Consider the following 20,072-nt stretch of genomic DNA (forward strand, 5'->3'; position numbering starts at 1 on the left):
AACAACAAAACTTGTCGGGAAACGTTCGGGATTCATTTGTATTTACAGAGAATAACACCCCACTGTTCAAACACAAGTGACATCTGAACCGTGGTTCGACCAAACAAAGCATTTGGCGCGTCATCAACCACGTGATCTGCACTAGTTGACACACGCCCCGAAACGTTGTGCCGAACCACTCTGCTTCATGAAGGTGAAACACACGCCGAAGCGTCTGTGTCAAACGGCCCATCCCTAGTGTTTCGAGTTGGCCTGTCTACAGCAGTGGTTTTGGTTTGTAATTTTGTTTAGTTTTTGAGTATTAAAGCTCCCATTCCCCTGCAACCTTCTGCCTCCTCATCCTCTCTGCGCCTGGGTACTTCCTCAACATCCTTCCGTAACATCATGGACCAGCTCAAGAGGAAGGCAGAGACAAGACTTAAATACAAACAGGACTGACGAGACACAGGTGAACATGATCGGATTGGGACCAGGGAAGTAAAACTCAAAAGCGTGACAAAATAGGAAATCTTCCAAAATAAAACAGGAAACAGAACTCAAACATGATTGAAACAAGACGGAAAGCAAAAACCAATACAAAGAAACCCAAACCATGACACTAAAGGCCTTTTGTGTTAGACAGGATTTACTATTACAAAACTAGGTTATGTATCTTTGGATAACCAGGGTGTATATTTGTATAAACCTCTTTTTTTAAAATCATTTTTTATTCATGTATGTATCTATCTATCTATCTATCTATCTATCTATCTATCTATCTATCTATCTATCTATCTATATATATATATATATATATATATATATATATACAGTAAGGACCATAAATATTTGGACAGAGACACATTCTTACTAATTTAGTTTCTGTACAGTGAATTTTAAATAAAACAACCCAGATTCCATTGAAGTACAGACTTTCAGCTTTTATTCCATGGGTTGAACAAAAAGATTGCATAAAAATGTGAAAAACTAAAGCATTTTTTAAACACAATCCCTTTATTTCATGGGCTTGTAAGTAATTGGACAAATAACTGAAAACAAAATGGCCATTACTAATATTTGGTTGAAAACCTTTTGTTGGCAATGACAGCCTGAAGTCTTGAACTCATGGACATCACCAGATGCTGGATTTTCTCCTTCTGAATGCTCTGCCAGGCCTTTACTGCAGCGGCTTTCAGTTGCTGTTTGTTTGTGGGCCTTTCTGTCTGAAGTTTAGTCTTCAACAAGTGAAATGCTGCTCAATTGGGTTCAGATCAGGTGACTGACTTGGCCATTCAAGAATATTCCACTTCTTAGCAGCCATGCACGCCCAGACCATCACACTGCCTCCACCGTGTTTTACTGATGATGTAGTGTGCTTTGGATCAAGAGCTTCTCCACGCCTTCTCCAGACTTTTCTCTTGCCATCATTCTGGTAGAGGTTGATTTTGGTTTCATCTGTCCAAAGAATGTTTTTCCAGAACTTTTTTAAATGCTTTTTAGCAAAGTCCAATCTAGCCTTCCTATTCTTGAGGCTTATGAGTGGCTTGCATCTTGCAGTGTAGCCTCTGGATCTACTTTCATGCAGTCTTCTTTTGATGGTAGACTTGGATATTGATCCGCCTCCCTCCTGGAGAGTGTTGTTCACTTGGTTGGCTGTTGTGAACGGGTTCCTCTTCACCATGGAAATGATTCTGTCATCATCCACCATTGTTGTCTTCCGTGGACGTCCAGGTCTTTTTGCGTTGCTGAGTTCATCAGTGCTTTCTTTCTTTCTCAGGATGGACCACACTGTTGATTTTGCCACTCCTAATACTGTAGCAATTTCTGGCATGGTTTTTCTGTTTGCTCTGCTTAATGATGGCTCCTTTCACCTGCATGGAGAGCTCCTTTGACTGCATGTTGTCTGTTCACAGCAAAATCTTCCAAATGCAAGCATGAATCCTCTAATCAACTCCAGGCCTTTTATCTACCCACACCTGCCCATGCAATATCATGGAAGTCAATTGTCCAATTATTTAGGAGCCCATGAAATGAAGGGATTGTGTTTAAAAAATGTTTTAGTTTTTCACATTTTTCTGAAATCTTTTTGTTCAACCAATGGAATAAAAGATGAAAGTCTGCACTTCAATGGCATCTGAGTTGTTTTATGTAAGATTCACTGTGGTAATGTACAGAAACTAAATTAGAAGGAATGTGTCTCTGTCCAAATATTTATAGTCCTGACTGTAGGATGCTCTTGAGACAGTTCAGGGAGTGGGCTGGTCCCCAACACAAAATCTTTCCTGTCAACTGTGTGATAATAAAAGCACAACTCAAATGAACTCAAATTGTCTACTTTATTTCTCTGCCAGCTGAGCACTTAGGCTGGTAGATAAGAGCTCAGAAAAAAGAAAACGTAGCACATATTTAAATGTGAACATGGACGCCATTGATGTGGTTACTCATCTAACTCTCAGCAGAACAACATAATATTCATGCTGTTCTAGTGGGAAGACGGAAAAAGAAGGAAGTGAGAGAAAAGGAAAACGGCCTTCCTCCCACAGTTGCATGTACACAGACAATTACATGAACAATCTCTCCCATTGTAGGTAAACAAGTAAAATAAGAAAGAAATGTATTTTTAACAATCTTTGTAACCACCAGTCAATATGTGGGTGCAGTTATGCAGCAAAGACAAAAAAGCAGGAAGACGAACAGCTTTGATAACATGAAACTTTAAAGTGCTTTTATTTTGAAATTGTTGCAGTTGTGAACCTGTTATCCTAGCATTCACATGGTGACTCAGTCATCCATGAGTTGGATGAAGCGGGTGGAGAAAGAAGTTGACATGCTGGGCCCAGCTGTTGAAAGATATTTTATTAATAACATCGTAGTCTGCCCCAGAATCACTAAAAGCCATCTTGGGAAGGAATTTTCAAAGAACACTGAACCTGATGGTTCTGTTATTCAGCAGAGAGGAAGAAAAAGTTCTGATTGGGTTCCATGAGTACATGACAGAGAAACTGTTGGAAGGATCCTGGAAACTAACTAAGATGAGACAGATTTTACTTTGATTTCTGAAATAAAACTTTAGGAGATCGGCACAACAGTGTGACTTTACTGGACCACCTAAGTAATGAGCTGTTGCAGTTATACAGAAAATATACAGTACTACATTTAGTATGTATATGTACAAAAGATATAAATATACAGAAAGTATGTTTATGTGTTTTTTCTTTCAGGTGGTGATTTAGCTGCATTGATCCAGTAAAGGTTTAAAAGGATTTAACTGTATCACATGCATGGCTTTTATGACATATATGCATGCATTGTAAACATGTATGCAACTGCAGCAGTTTCCTGTCTCTCTGCTGCCCTCTCCTGTCTGCTTCTGCTGTTCTGCTGGGTTCTCTTTATTTCTAAGTGTTTGGAATGCTAGCAGAGACTCCGACCCACCTGCAATCCAATTTACCCGTTTCTAGGACAGCCTGCCAGTCTGCCAACTAAAACCAAGTGGTATTAAGTTTATAGCTAAATTACTTTGTGGGATTTTTTCCCCACATGACTATTCTTGTTTGATTGGTTGAAATAAACCATTTCAAATCAAATATTAAAAAGAAAAAACATTGATATATAATGTCTCAGAAATCTGTAATTCTTAAAAACAATTTCTTCCACTTAGGGGGTGTAACAATTAATGAACTTCATTGGTTAATCGATTTATATCCCCAAGATCCAATCAGATTGATCTGTCTGAGGCAGAATCAAGTCAAATCGACCTTTACCATAAGAAAATCAGTTCAAAATGAGAAAAATCAAAAATCAATATAGAATAATAGCATTTGGTTTGAGATATGGTAGGTTTATTTTACCGTAACGGAAAACAACTAAGTGCATCAGCGGACAACACACGCGTGATGACATCAGCAAACACGGATCAGTCCATCATTCCAGTCCAATGTGTGGACAGACTTTGTATAAAGTCATGTGACCATGCAGTGTTCTAGAATGTTCTGAGAATGTTCCCTTTGGATTCTTTGGATGTGGAAAAACAACAGTGGTGAACTTTAGGAAACTAACATGTGAATGGATTTGACATTCATTCTAGTTTACTTGTTTGTTTGGACACATATTTCATTTCCACTTGATGATCTGGAAGAAATCCATGAATCTGGAAAACGTCACTGTTCAGTAGCACTTCAGTAGAACTTCTGTCTGAGTCTCACTGCTGGAAGTTTGGGATAAAGATCATCTGGATCTATTTTAGGTCAGTGAATCTGATCATTTAAAATGAACCAATGTCTATTATGATTCGGATCGTCAACAGTTTAGGACATGGACACTATCACAACCAAGTATTTAAAAACTTTAAACTTGGGATGCAGAGTGAGAGGAGTGAGGGGTGGGCTTGTGTCTTCTCGCGGTGTGATTGGTGAGTATTCCTCTCTTTCAGATGGACACTTGCATCATCAGGGTCTTTTTTTGTCATAACAAACCAGCCACTAAGTTCAAAATATGTTTGTTGATAAAGGGGCCTGACAGAGAGATGAACAGAGTTTGGACTGAATGTGCTGCTGCATACTTTGGACAGGATCTTTGTGACCTGAGACCTTATGACTCTGATGTGTTTAAGCATTTAAAACTGTAACACCTCCCTTTGATTTTGCTCCTTGTTCCAAGGCAATAAATATGTTTTAATCACACTGTTTGAAGATTGATCAAAAATGTTAAATACAATTTTAAAATTATGATTTATAATAAACAATCAATAAATATCTAGGCATTCATTACAATCGTTGTGGGGCTCAAACATCAACAGAAAAAGTGACCATGTGACTATTAACCATTGCGTGAATTATTGTAAAAATCACTTCTTTCTATTTATATTGTAATTGACAAATGTTTGGACATTCTTTCATCTCTGAATGTAATTGATTCCACAGTTTTACTGCGGTCACTGTAATGCAGAATCTTTCTAATGTTGTTCTAAGTTTATTTGTTTTTAGGTTAAATGTTCCCAATATGTCCTCCTTTTCTTCCAAAAAACATGTTATGTACAGTGATGTGGAAGCTAATTGTAACTTATTTAATATAGAAACGGACCCATCTAGAATGCTATAAAGTCAGATCATTTCAGTATTTATTTAGATTTGACCTATGATGATGGCTGTGTTCACAGTATTTAGGCGATGAATTGTTCTGAAACTCTTTTTGTAGTATTTACAGAGGATGGATAGTAGATTCAGTGTTTCCTAAAACAACAATAAATATTGATAATACGGAGATACTAGAGAAGTACATAATATGTTGTAATTTTATGTCCAGGACCTGTTTGGCTTTGTTTATGATGAAAAAACTTAGATAAACTTCAAAATTGATGTGTTTGATATGAGGTTTCCAACGGATCATAGTTAACCCTGTAAATTTAGTTTCATGAGTTACGTCTGTGTCGGTGTTCCCCCGCTTATTTGCATTTCAAAATTTGCGGTTTCACGTATTTGCTGTTTTTTTGTCAGTCACATGACACCCATGGGTTATCACAAAAACTCAGACAACTCAAGACCCTTGTATGAGACTTTTGCATCCGAGGGAGTTGCTGCGGCAATTTCTGAGGAGGGGAGCAGAGATGATGAGCACACCGGCCCGATGGCAGTTCGGTAAAGTTAGAAAGATCTTCACAGATTCGGACTTCCGGCCTCAATAACTCTTCCGATAAACGTTCAAATGTGCCAGCAAGTATCTAATTCCTTTTGTATTAACCCAGAGAGTGAACTACAATTTCACTTCAAAAGAAAAAAGATAGTTTTTTCACCTTTTGATCAAAATTGTTCTCTTCGAGGTGTAAATGCAGACACGCAGCGAGCCGGCAGCCAAGGGACCGTCAACAAAGTGCAACCTCTGTGAAACACCATTCTATAAAAATCAATACTCTTTTGAAAAGTGAATACATCTCTACATTTATATGAACTGGTAATGAATATCTGTCAGCATATTCATGCTAAAATAATTATTTTATGTGTCTTTCTATATTATATTTTATTGCACATATTTTAGCTACAGTCACCAAACTTTCTGTACTAAGTATTCATGACCTTATTGTCCGACTACAACAAAGAATTGGTCAAAAAAACGCTTTCTTTATGTTTTTCTATTAGTCATATAGACTAATAGAAAAACATAAACAAAGTTGATTTCTGACCAATTCTTTGTTGTAGTCGGACAATAAGGTCATGATTAGTCAAAAGAGGAAATTTGGTGACTGAAGCTTCAGTATTTCCAGAGCTATTGAGGATTTTTGACCGAATATGATCCATATTTCTATATGACTAATAGAAAAACATAAACAAAGTTCATTTCTGACCAAGTCTTTGTTGTAGTCGGACAATAAGGTCATGAATACTTATTACAGAAAGTTTGGTGACTGAAGCTTCAGTATTTTTAAAAACTATTGATCACTTTAATTATGATTCTTGTCTCTAATAAATGTGAAAAATATGTGCAATAAAATATAATAAAGAAAGACACACAAAATATTTATTTTAGCATGAATATGCTGACAGATATTCATTACCAGTTCATATAAATGTAGAGATGTATTCACTTTTCACAAGAGTATTGATTTTTATAGAATGGTGTTTCACAGAGGTTGCACTTTGTTGACGGTCCCTTGGCTGCCGGCTCGCTGCGTGTCTGCATTTACACCTCGAAGAGAACAATTTTGATCAAAAGGTGAAAAAACTATCTTTTTTCTTTTGAAGTGAAATTGTAGTTCACTCTCTGGGTTAATACAAAAGGAATTAGATACTTGCTGGCACATTTGAACGTTTATCGGAAGAGTTATTGAGGCCGGAAGTCCGAATCTGTGAAGATCTTTCTAACTTTACCGAACTCCCGATGGCTTCCTTGCCGGCTGGTTTTCACGGGTTCCTGAATCGCTATAACCAAAGTTTGTGTCCCTGCATGGAGAAATGGCATCAGCTGACTCAGAAGCAGCTGGAAAATATCCTGATGTGCTGAGGAAGATAATTGTGGAGAGTAATTATCATCCGGATGAATGAATGATGGATGAAACTGGTGTTGTGCCAAGGTGTGATTCCCCTGCCAGAATTAGTTTCCCCTCCGGACTGACAGGCCGTGCCCGACACTCAAATGGCGCTGCAGGACCTCTCGCACTAAACTGATGAAGAAGGAAGCGCATGCTTCTAGTTTTAAGGCAAAGAGAGACAGAGAGACACTCCTAATGTTATAAAGTATGCTACAGTAAAGTCTATTGCTCTGAATTTAAAAAAAATCCTTACGTTGAACAATATTCCAGTGGTTTTTAATAAATATCTTATAAAGCGTCAGAAATGTTTCAGAATATTTTTTGATGAGTAAAGATCGGTGACGGACATTCTTCAGCCATATTTGAGGATTCTGCGTATTCGCGGATGTCTATGGTCCCTAACCCCCACGAATAAGGGGAGAATACTGTACACCATTGATCTGACCTTAAGGTGGGAAAAATATTTTATAGTTACTGAGTACTAAGAAGTTGGTTCTATTTAGAGTTAGTGACAGTTAATTTACATCAAACCAGTTTTTCATTTGTATTGACTGTGAGCAAAAGTTGTTGCAAGTTATTCAATTCAACTCAATTCAATTTTATTTATATGGCTTAATATTTACAACACATTGGTGTCATCAGCAAAGAGCATACATTTTAGTAATTTAGATATTTTACATAAGTCATTGATATTTATGAAAAACTATTGTGGGCCCAGAATTAAACCTTGCGGTACCCCGCATACAATGTCCAAACATTATAAGGTGCTCTCCCATTTTCACAAACTCTTTTTGTTTGCCAAGGTAACTTCTAGTCCACCGAAAGGCAAGTTCCTGATCCCATAAAATTCCAGCTTTTAAATCAAAACCACATGATTGATTGCATCAAATGCCTTTTTTAGTTTGACAAATATCAATCGACAATTTTCTTTTTTTCTGTAGCATTTGTAATTTTCTCTGTAAGAGCTTTTAAAGCTTACATGGTTGACCATAACAGGGTTTACATATGAAGATAAATCATTTAGCAATACAGACTTACAGAATGAAACAAGTGGGACTCCATCAACTCATTATATTTGGAATATAAACTCAACCAGACTGAAAACTGAAAATTAAGTCAGAACACAAAGTCATTCGCTTTTGAAAGAAAATGTTTGTTAAAAAAATAAATATGTTAAAGTGTGGGGACCCATTCAAATAATGTTTTTGCAAATAAATGTGAGTAAAATAATTGTAAACTCCCAATGCATTTGAAGGTGGTTCCACACATATTGCTCTGTTCTTCTGGCTGGAACTGGAACCCCAACAGTGAAAGCTGCCACACAGAAGCACCGGTTTTATGCTGAAACTATGACCCACAAGTCAAGACAGATTATGTCTGATTGGATCGCTGATGACATGTCTGACCTACAATCTGCTGCATTCTCGTTGCTGTCTCTCTTGGCAAAGGTTTCCATGGAAACAAGCCCTGGGCTTCTCTAATCTGTTGTTTTGCAGCTCTCACTCATCTGGAGGCAGGCTTTTTGTCAAGCTCATATTCTTCTGCTCTATTTCCTCAACGTGCTCCAGTTTCCTTCCCTGCTCTAATGTCAATGTTAACTACTTTTTGCTGGTCTCACGCTCTTTCTTCTAGACCACTTTTATGTAATGGAATGGCTCAGACAGATCAGCTGTGCAGTCTCAGTGGACATTGCAGTGGTGCAGCTGTGATGCAAAACCTTGGTAGTTGTCAGCAGTCTTTGTCCATATTATGCTATTCTTATGAATATCCCAGAACGTCCAGGTGTTGAGCTGCTGGCTTTTCAACGACAAGGCAAGTTTAATTGCAGTCTTTCGTTCATTCATTCAGGTTTAAAATCACAGTTAAACCTGTAAAAACATCATTCCTGATCAATTCTCCTTTTTGTCCTTAGTCTTGCTGCTAGATCAGTCCCTGAGCGTTTTTAAGTCCAAGATTTGGAACCAACATGCCACAGTTGTACTTTGCTGCCAAGCCAAGAGAACCCTTGACTATAACCAAAGCTGTTTGAAAGTCTGTTCTAGAAACAACAGGAGGTGAGAGCAAAGAAAGAGGTGATGTGGTCCTACTTCCTGGTTACAGTCAGGACCAGAGGAGAAAAATATGGACGAACAGCGGCTGACTAACGGGACCTTTTCTCAGTCCAGTGAGCACACCTGTCAAAGCAATTTGACCTGAAGAAAAAGACATGATTAGGTCTCCCAAGGTCTGGTTAAGGTGGTATACCTTTAATTTAGACAGATGGTAAAATTCTGATGGTGTCATCAATTTAATGAGACGATCACATTTATGCTTTTAGGTTCATGAATGTTTATCTCTACATACTAGATGGTTTTGTGGGCCCGTTTCTCCCCGTTCTCCACCTGGACCAACACTATGTCATGGACTGGTCTCAACCACCATCACTGTCTAGACTCCGTCGTTTATCATCTGTGGTCCGAGCTCATCCATCCAAGATCAAGACCCATCAGCCAGAGCCCAGGAGATGGATAAAGTAGTTTTGTATCTCCTCAGTAATTTGCTGGATGCAAAGTAAACTGATTGAGTCCACAAGTATAAACTCATATCCGTTCTTTCATCAACACCTGATTGTATTAATGCAGTCCTTGTTAAGAGAAAAGAAGACTTTCCAAACACTTCAAATAATTTTTATAAGCTTTATTTCAATTGAGTGAATTGTTATTATCAGCTTACTTCTTAATAATTTTAGGGAGCCTTTGCTTTTTAAATGATTCTTATTTTGTATTGTCTTTCTGGTTCATTCTTTTACATTATTTTAAACTTTTCACATAGCATTCCGTATCTTTACAATACTTCTGTTTAGTAGTTAGTGTTGTGAGATTTATTTTGAGAATTGTGTAACTTTGGATTTTAATGTTACATCTTATCAGAGCCGCAAAGCCTGGGGCCATTTCCAACTGTTTTCATGAGAGGCCTTCAGTCTCCTCTCACCAGCGAGCCATGCTGTGTTTCTTCATGAAAAACAGAGACAAGTGAGAAGAGGCCCACACTTATTTTTCTGGTTCAAGTCAAGTTCTGTTTTTAACATATGAACCCTTGTGCTATAGGCCCTTTAACATTGGGAGTTGGGTCATCTAGACCCACTAGACCAGAGGTGTCAAATTCATTTTCATTGAGGGACACATCAGCATAGCGGCTGTCCTCAAAGGGCCAGATATAACTTATACATGTAACTAAAGGTAATGAAAAATAAGCGTAACCCCTCCTGATGTTAAATAACTCATTATTTATTTATTATAACTTTTTAAAGTGACAATTCCAGTTGCATAGAAAACACATGTTTGCTTGTTACTCTATCATAAATCCTTCAAAATTTGATTCTGTCAGGTTAGGTTATGTGGACAGTGTTTCAGTCCTAATGTATAGTTGCCCAATCCGATATTTCAAGTCCGATTCCCCCTAGATATAAATAAATACTCACCAATTTTTTATTTTATTTCAAGAAATCAAAAAAATTTATGCTTTTGCGGGCCACATAAAATGACATGGAGGGCCGCATTTGGCCCCCGGGCCTTGAGTTTGACACATGTGCCCTAGACCGTGCTCTGAACCTTTTTTCTTCAATGATTTGTGATCTTCACTGGTGTCCATGGATTACATGAAATCCTCTTTACCTTCATCCACCTTTGTCATGGTAAGGAGAACACGTCAATGCAAGGGTTGGGTCATAGGATAGCACAAGGGTTAGGGCCTTGCATCCACATACAAGGACATCCCATTGTGGGTTTTACTACCACGGTAGTTAAATATGATTACCTGGTGTAAGGATTCAGTGGTTTGGTTTTGTTCTTGGTCATGTTTTTGGTTTTCTTTTTGTCAGTCACTCCAGTTTCAGGTTCATGATCCACAGCTGTCTTCAGTTCAGTTAATTACCCTCAGCCTATTTAAGTGTCTTGGTTTCTGTTCATCCTTGTCAGGTCATCTGCTCTGTGTCACAGTTTTGTTTCTCCTCATAGTTTTGTCATGTTTCAGTTTGCTAATTAAATGTTTTATTTCCTGTCACCAATCCTGGTCTCCTGCATTTTGGGTCCTCCACCACCAGTTCTTGACACCTGGGGCCCTGTGGCTATGAAATGAAAAAAAGATTAATTTGTTTTAAGAGGCTAATTTGTTTTTGCCATTCATAGTTTCACCTGCGTTCATTCTGTAATCATCATCTTTTAGTTAATTATTCAACCTTTTGGAGTTTTTGAAATGTTCTTGGAGCATGTTTCTACGGTGGCCGACAAGGAACGTTGACAATCCCAAAAAGTGCTGCTCCTCAGACAGAAGCGTCACAAATCCGTAGAGATCTTGTCTTTACTGGAGGAAGAAAGGATTCAGCTGGACAGCTGCAGGGACACTGAACCTTTTCTGCGAGATGACTTCTCTTTTTTTCTTTCCGACCGTGGTGGGAAACGCAGGGGAGATTTTCTCCAGGGCTGAAGTCGGATCCTCGTTTGGGGTTCACTTTCCCGTTCGGACCCTCAGCCTCCAGAGTGGGTTAATAAAAACTCCAAAACACTTCTTCTGGGGGGGACACCTTCTTTTTATTACGGTTCTCCGTCCTCTGAACACACAATATAAACGCACACTCTTCCGCTCGGCGCTCTCACCCTCCTCTCTTGCATTCCCTCCTCCTCTCACACACACACGAACGCGCGGTCCCCAACACACACCCCCACTCCACAACTATACTGACGCCGTCGGCGATGGCTTCATCGGGATGCAGAGATCCTGAAAACCACCCATCAATAAATAAAACATTGATAAATCATAAATCAAACAAATGAGCTTCCAAACATTTGGACCGTTATCAATAAACATTCAGCTCACCTTGTCAAACTAAGTTTCGTTGGTCATCTCTGCAGCGTTCACTTGCTGCTCTGTATGCTCACTTTCACTTTAATCTCGTAAAAATACAAGTTTTTTCTCATAAATTTACGATTTAAAATTTCGGAATTTTCCTTTTTTTTGGTGGCCCTAAAACTCTGTCGCACCGAATAGTTTTAAACTGAATTATTTTTTTTCCGCCGGTCATTTCCGCTAATGCTGCGGTTATGTCGTTGTGTTGCGGGTAATTTCGTTGTGCTTCGGGTAATGCCGTTGCGTTTTTTCTTTTGCATGTAGTGTGAGCCCTGTCGGCCACCGTATGAATCTGATGACAGGGAGCATAAATTCAGAAAATTAAGCTTAAAATAGCAATTGAACATTTCTTTACTCAACTGTTGTGAATTAGGAACAGACGAAAATATGACGAAAAGCTTGTAGTTGTGGCGTACAATCTGCGGGCCAAAGTCTCCCTGCTCTGCTCCATTCTAATCATCCACTTACAGACAAACAGATCCAAGGTTCTTTAGCCAGTAGGCATGTATCATGTCAGGGCCCGGTGCTGTCCAGTTCTTCATACCTGAGACTCTTTCTTGGATGTCTGCCACTGTGATGGTTACTGGATTCTGTTCAGGGAGGTTGCTATGTTCTTTTCTCAGAGAGACCAGCCACTGGGCATTGCTGTTATGTGCTGTCTGTTTCTCCCATATACTTTTCCAGTACTGTTCAGTTTCTAGCCTTGGTGGGTCTGCTCGGCTGTTTTGACCCTGCCACTGAGCGTACACTTTTGCAGGTTGAGTTGCGAAGAGCCTGTTTATTCGTCTGGCTTCATTGTTTCTTGTGTACCTCTTTAGGCAGCTGCTCAAGGCTAGGAGCCTTTGTTTGTCATTTTCCAGTGCTTCAGGTATGGGCATCTGGCTGTATCTCTTAGGTACTTGCTTTCTCATTGTACCTCTTTGAGCCTCTGTCAGCTTACTCACATCCTTCCGAGTTGCCTTGATTTTGGCCTCTAACCGTTGCTTCCATGGTGTGTACTATTTTCTTCCATGGTTGCTCTTGTAGCCAAGCATCTCAAGGAGCACTGCTGCTGAAGTGTAAACCAGTTCATTGGTTTACACTTCTAGCTCTAGCACTATATATATATATATATATATATATATATGTATATATATATATATGTATATATATATATATGTATATATATATATGTATATATATATAGCAGCTGACTACTCGGTTGGTAAGGTGCAGGACTGTCATGCAGGAAACCCGGGTTCGATTCCCAGGGTGGAACGAACAACTAATGGTAATGGAAAAACGGGGCAATTACCATAACAATGGAAATGGGGCAATTACCATAACAAATACGGGCAATTACATCACCCAGTGAGGGTCCTTGGGCAAGACCCTTAACGTTAATGCCTACCTCACAACATGAGAGACAATGAACCACATGTCATGCCGGCTCAGACGTCGCCCGGCCAAACAAGGTCTGCGTCAGGTGTTGAGGAACCAGAGCACCCTGATGGAAAGTGGGCTACTGGAACAAGACGGAAATGGACTAGATGTGAGAACAAGGTTCTGTTAGAATGCTACTACTCAAGTAATCCCACCCAGAGGGGTTACATACAGAGAATGTGGAATGAATGGATGCTTAGAAACCCACAATCAAGGCTAACTGCCAAACAACTGGTAGCTCAGTGCTCTAACATCCACAAACGGCAACTCCTATCACAACTTGAGATTGAAGCGATACAATACAATGCCACGGGAGAGCCAGAACAACAGGTCAGAGAGGAGGTTATGCCACACTTCCACCCTGAGCTTGGGTACACAGCCCCAACAACCACAATTACACTGAGCGAGGCAGCAACTGACCTGAAAGACAAGATCATGTCTACAATGAACACTAGGCTACCCCGACACCAACTACGACGGTTAAGTGACGTACCTGAAAGTCTACTGGAAACTGTGAATGAAGCTTTGAGGGCAATTCCTACCACAAACATTACAGAAACCAATGAACTGGTTTACACTTCAGCAGCAGTGATCCTTGAGATGCTTGGCTACAAGAGCAACCATGGAAGAAAACAGTACCCACCATGGAAGCAACGGTTAGAGGCCAAAATCAAGGCAACTCGGAAGGATGTGAGTAAGCTGACAGAGGCTCAAAGAGGTACAATGAGAAAGCAAGTACCTAAGAGATACAGCCAGATGCCCATACCTGAAGCACTGGAAACTGCCAAACAAAGGCTCCTAGCCTTGAGCAGCCGCCTAAAGAGGTACACAAGAAACAATGAAGCCAGACGAATAAACAGGCTCTTCGCAACTCAACCTGCAAAAGTGTACGCTCAGTGGCAGGGTCAAAACAGCCGAGCAGACCCACCAAAGCTAGAAACTGAACAGTACTGGAAAAGTATATGGGAGAAACAGACAGCACATAACAGCAATGCCCAGTGGCTGGTCTCTCTGAGAAAAGAACATAGCAACCTCCCTGAACAGAATCCAGTAACCATCACAGTGGCAGACATCCAAGAAAGAGTCTCAGGTATGAAGAACTGGACAGCACCGGGCCCTGACATGATACATGCCTACTGGCTAAAGAAGCTTACCGCACTCCACGAGCGCCTGGCAGCACAAATGCACCAGCTGCTAAGAGATGGGACTCACCCCGAATGGCTAACGGAAGGGCGAACGATCCTGATCCAGAAGGATCCCTCAAAGGGTGCAGTCCCATCCAACTACCGGCCAATAACCTGTCTGTCCACAACATGGAAGCTCATGTCAGGCATCATTGCAACAAAGATAAATAGGCACATGGATCTATTCATGAGTAACACACAGAAGGGCATTGGTAGAGACTCCAGAGGAGCCAAACACCAACTCCTGGTCGACAGAACAGTCGCTCAAGACTGCAAGTCATGACACACCAACCTGTGCACAGCCTGGATTGATTACAAGAAGGCCTATGACTCAATGCCACACACATGGATCACTGAATGATTGGAGCTGTACAACATCAACAGGACTCTAAGAGCCTTCATAGGAAACTCAATGAAGCTGTGGAAAACCACCCTTGAAGCCAATGGGAAGCCACTTGCACAAGTGTCCATCAAATGTGGGATATACCAAGGTGATGCTCTGTCCCCACTGCTGTTCTGCATAGGTCTCAACCCCCTCAGTCAAATAATCACCAAGACTGGCTATGGATACCGACTCAGAAATGGGGCCAATATCAGTCACCTCCTCTACATGGATGACATCAAGCTATATGCTAAGAGCGAGCGTGACATTGACTCCCTGATCCACACCACCAGGATCTAAAGTACTGACATTGGGATGTCATTCGGGCTCGAGAAATGCAGCCGGATGGTGACAAAGAGAGGCAAGGTAGTCCACACAGGAGGGGTCTCACTTCCAGAAGGAACAATAGCAGACATCGAGGACAGTTACAAGTACCTTGGAATTCCACAGGCAAATGGCAACCTGGAGCAGGCAACAAGGAAAGCTGCAACAGCTAAATACCTCCAACGAGTAAGGCAAGTCCTGAGAAGCCAGCTCAATGGCAAAAATAAGACCCGGGCAATAAACAGCTACGCACTGCCCGTTATCAGATACCCTGCAGGAATAATAAGATGGCCAAAGGAAGAGATACAGACCACGGATGTTAAAACACGAAAGCTCCTCACCATGCATGGAGGGTTCCATCCCAAATCCAGCACCCTGAGACTGTATGCTAGCTGCAAGGAAGGAGGCCGAGGACTAGTGAGCGTAGAAGCCACTATCCAGGATGAAACATCCAAGATCCATGAATACATCAAGCTCAAGGCCCCAACTGACAGTGTGCTCAGTGAATGTCTCAGGCAATGGAGAGCAGAGGATGCAGTGCTGGAGGACAGATCCTCATGGGAGGACAAACCCCTGCATGGGATGTACCACCGGACCATAACTGAAGTGGCTGATATCAAGAAGTCCTACCAATGGCTAGAAAGGGCTGGCCTACAGGACAGCACCGAAGCGCTCATCCTGGCAGCCCAGGAACAAGCCCTGAGCACCAGAGCAATAGAGGCTCAGATCTACCACACCAGACAAGACCCAAGGTGTAGGCTGTGCAAAGAAGCGCCTGAAACAATCCAGCACATAACTGCAGGGTGTAAGATGCTGGCAGGGAAAGCATACATGGAGCGCCACAATCAAGTGGCTGGAATAATATACAGGAACATGTGTGCAGAATATGAACTGGAAACCCCAAGGTCAAAATGGGAAACACCTCCGAAGGTGGTAGAGAATGAGAAGGCAAAGATCCTGTGGGACTTCCAGATCCAGACTGATAGGATGGTAATGGCGAACCAACCAGACATTGTAGTGGTGGATAAAGAACAGAGGAAAGCCGTTGTGGTGGATGTGGCAGTGCCAAGCGATGGGAACATCAGGAAGAAGGAACATGAGAAACTGGAGAAATACCAGGGACTCAGAGAAGAACTGGAGAAAGCCTGGAAAGTGAAGGTGACAGTGGTGCCAGTGGTAATTGGAGCACTCGGGGCAGTAACCCCCAAGCTGGAGGAGTGGCTACAACAGATACCTGGAAAGACCTCAGACCTCTCAGTCCAGAAAAGCGCAGTGCTAGGAACAGCTATGATACTGCAGGACCCTCAAGCTCCCAGGCCTCTAGAGGACCCGAGCTTGGAGGAGAAACCACCCGCGGAGGGTGAGAGGGGCGTTTATATATATATATATATATATATATATATATATATATATATATATATATATATATATATATATTTACAGTGTATTATGTTATTATATTATAATATGTGTAATATAAGATGTATTTTATTACGACATTGCAACTAAATAAAACAACTGCTGAATCTTTTAGAGTGTCTTATCCAGCCTCTGCAGGCGTCTGCTGTGATGTCATCACACGCTGCATCCATGGCAGCCAGGAGGGTCATTTGTGTATGTGGCTGGCGATCATAAACTTTCCATCTCCATGCTGAGAAAAATTCCTCAATAGGGTTAAGGAATGGAGAGTAGGGTGAAATGAACTCCATCCGCATCCTGTTGTGGGCTGCAAACCATTGCCTGATGATGTTGGAGTGATGAAAACTCACATTGTCCCAAACTATCACATACGTTGGCAGGTGATCTCCACTCTGACCCCTCCCTTCTTCAGGGATGAGATCTCTGTAGAGAGCTTCTAGAGAGGTTATGAGATGTTCTGTGTTGTGTGGACCTATTATGGGAATATGAGTAAGCACACCATTGTCACAGATGGCAGTACCCATGGTTATGTTCTCGCCCCGTTGGCCTGGCACATCAACTGTGGCCCTGTGGCCGATGATATTTCCGCCACCCCTTCTGCCTTTTGCTAGGTTGAAGCCAGCCTCATCCACGTAGATCAGGGGTCGGGAACCTATGGCTCGCGAGCCATATATGGCTCTTTTGATGGTCACATGTGGCTCGCAGACAAATCTTTAATTATAGTTTTTTTTTTTCATTAGACCAGTCCTTCTCGGGCGCGATGCGATGCCAGAGGCGCGCAGTAGTAGCGGTGCTTAGAGAGAGAAATCTGCGCCAGCGCTATCAGTTACTATTATCTATTATTTCACAGAGTTTGTACCAGCTGGAAACCTGTGAATTGCTGTGCCAAAAACTGCGCGCTCTCGTCTCTGAGAAAGAGCGCGCAGATGCGGGGACGGGATGTGTGAGGGAGAAAGCAGAGGGGGGGGGGGCTGAGGTGTTGTGGGGACAGCAGGTGAATCGCGCAGGGATTGTAAAAACGTAAAACCCGCTTCCCGTCACTCACTGCAGCGTGTGAGTGTGTGTTTGACTCCGTATCTGCATGTGATCAGTCTGTCTCACATCTACAGAACATTCAGACCTACGATCACGTTTAAAGTCTCAACGCCTGCACGAAGCAGAAACTCACCACGTATCAACCAGACTAGACCATCAGCAGAACTACCATGAGAAATACTCATCATTTATTAGCAACAGCATAACAATGTTATTAAAAAGGATCCACAGACTTATTGTACTTTAAAAATGTTGAAATTAAATCAAATGCACACATTCATTTGTATATTTAGTTTTAAACAAATTGTCGCGGACTGAGTTGGATGGCTGTTGGGCCGCGTTAAAAGTTCTGGAGTTCATTGAACGCGTCAAGCAGAGATCTGATTGGCTCTCAGTTCTGTCGCTCAGCCTGTTGTTAGGTAGTTTGGACCAATGGGGTTCAGCCATGGGCCGAATAAGGGAAATGGGAGGGCTGCAGCGGGAGCAGGGGAATATAAAGTTGGGAGAAGCGCTCTCGTGTCGGCGGGAGAGATTTAGGAGTTGCTGAATTAATTGAACGGCGTTTGTTGCGGTCTGCAGTAATCGGAATAAAGAACTTTAAAAGAGGTTAAGTCTCCGTGCCTCAGTGTGGGGAAGGGACACTACATTATTGTATGGCTCTTTCGAAGTTACATTTTAAAATATGTGGCATTTATGGCTCTCTTGGCCAAAAAGGTTCCCGACCCCTGACGTAGATGAAGCTGTGCGGCTGTTCACTTGCTTCCAGTTCCATCATAGGCTAAATACAGAAGACACAAAATGAGTTTTCTGAATTACAAGAATTTACATTTTGGCCAAGAAAGAGTTACATCAAATGTATAAATCACATATTGCATTACTTTTCTACAGCCATAGCAAATGTGTAAAGATTTGTGTAATGTGTAAAAACACGCTTACTGTAATGTATATCGTTGTATGATATACCTAGTGTTTTCTGTGCAGTACAGTTGCTGCATGTCCATGCATGTTTTACCTGTATATACTGGTAACGTAGTTCCTTCACTCTTTCACAATTTCTTTTAAATGGAACAATGTAAAGCTGCTTCATTTTCATCTGGTTTCCTTTCAGCACTCTGTTAAATGGTTGAGATGCTGACTGTTTGGATATTTGCAAATATGTTGTTGTCCTCTATAATGGCACTCTTTATCTCCCTTAGTCTTATCGCATTGTTTTCTACAATCATGGTGCAAAACGCCTCCTCCTGTTGAGCAGTGAAAAGGGGCCCTCTGCCGCCCCTGTGAAGTTGTCTTGCAGTCCTATGTGGAAAAGATACAGTAATGCAAAATTCAATATTCAGGAAGATAAAATGTCACTGTATAAAATGTAGGCCTACTTACAGTACTTACTGAATGTTGCAAAAAGCTTTACATATTGTAAAAATACTGTAATGTTGTATGAAGCATCACAGAACAGTTCATATTTTAGATTACATACCTGTTCTCTCGACGAAAGGTCTGAATGATTGAGGACACAGTTGTTCTCCCAACATTTGACTGGACCCTTCTACCAGCCTCAGCCATTGTGAGCCCATGGTTGACAACATGGTCTACGAGTGTGGCTCTTACGTATCTCATTAGGAACACGTACATGTCTTCGGCCTCTTCCTCGGTTTTGCCCCCTAACTCCTCCACCACGCAGCCTCACTCCTACTCCTCTTCCTCTTCCTCTTCCTCTTCTTCTTCTTCTTCACACTGGCTGTTGACCCTGTCCAATTCCTTGTCCTTCTATTGTCAGACATAGAACATTGTGTTGTGCTTCAGCCATACACAGCATATACTTGCCGATTCACTGTCAATGAGATGCACCTTTGTTAAAGGAAGTCAAGTCACCTGAGAGCAATTTACCCATTCAGGACAGATTGAGACACAAACATATAAAATGGAGATGTATATAAATATGTTTGTCACATTATGACAACTTGGTCAACCATTTTGCAGTTAATGACTTATACGATGAACTAATGACTAGGTGTTTTGAGGAGTAAGACTATTGCACATTGAACTATATAACACATTTTGATCAACATGACATAAACAATTGATAATGTAGGAATAAGCAGAGAATTGTACATATTCATTTGCATGGATGTACCAAAGCAATTGCAACTTGTTCAAAGAAGTGAGAAACTGCTTATATGATGTGCACAAGTGACATCATGATGTGAAGATTGAACAAATAGTTTTAGGAATTTCATTCTGATCTGAGAATTGTACTAAAGCAACTGAGAAAAACTGTAAAACCCTCGATCAAACTGTGCAAAGAAAAATAACATAAAACTGAGCTAGAAAGAACATGTATTACAGTGTAACATTTTACAAAAAAAGGCTGCACACAGCCTTGCATCAGACTGATGGTTTGATGGCATTAATTTGTCTGCGT

The sequence above is a fragment of the Oryzias latipes genome, chromosome 7, assembly GCF_053564925.1.
Source record: "Oryzias latipes strain Hd-rR chromosome 7, Olatipes_Hd-rR_3.1".
In the NCBI taxonomy this organism is placed as follows: Eukaryota; Metazoa; Chordata; class Actinopteri; order Beloniformes; family Adrianichthyidae; genus Oryzias; species Oryzias latipes.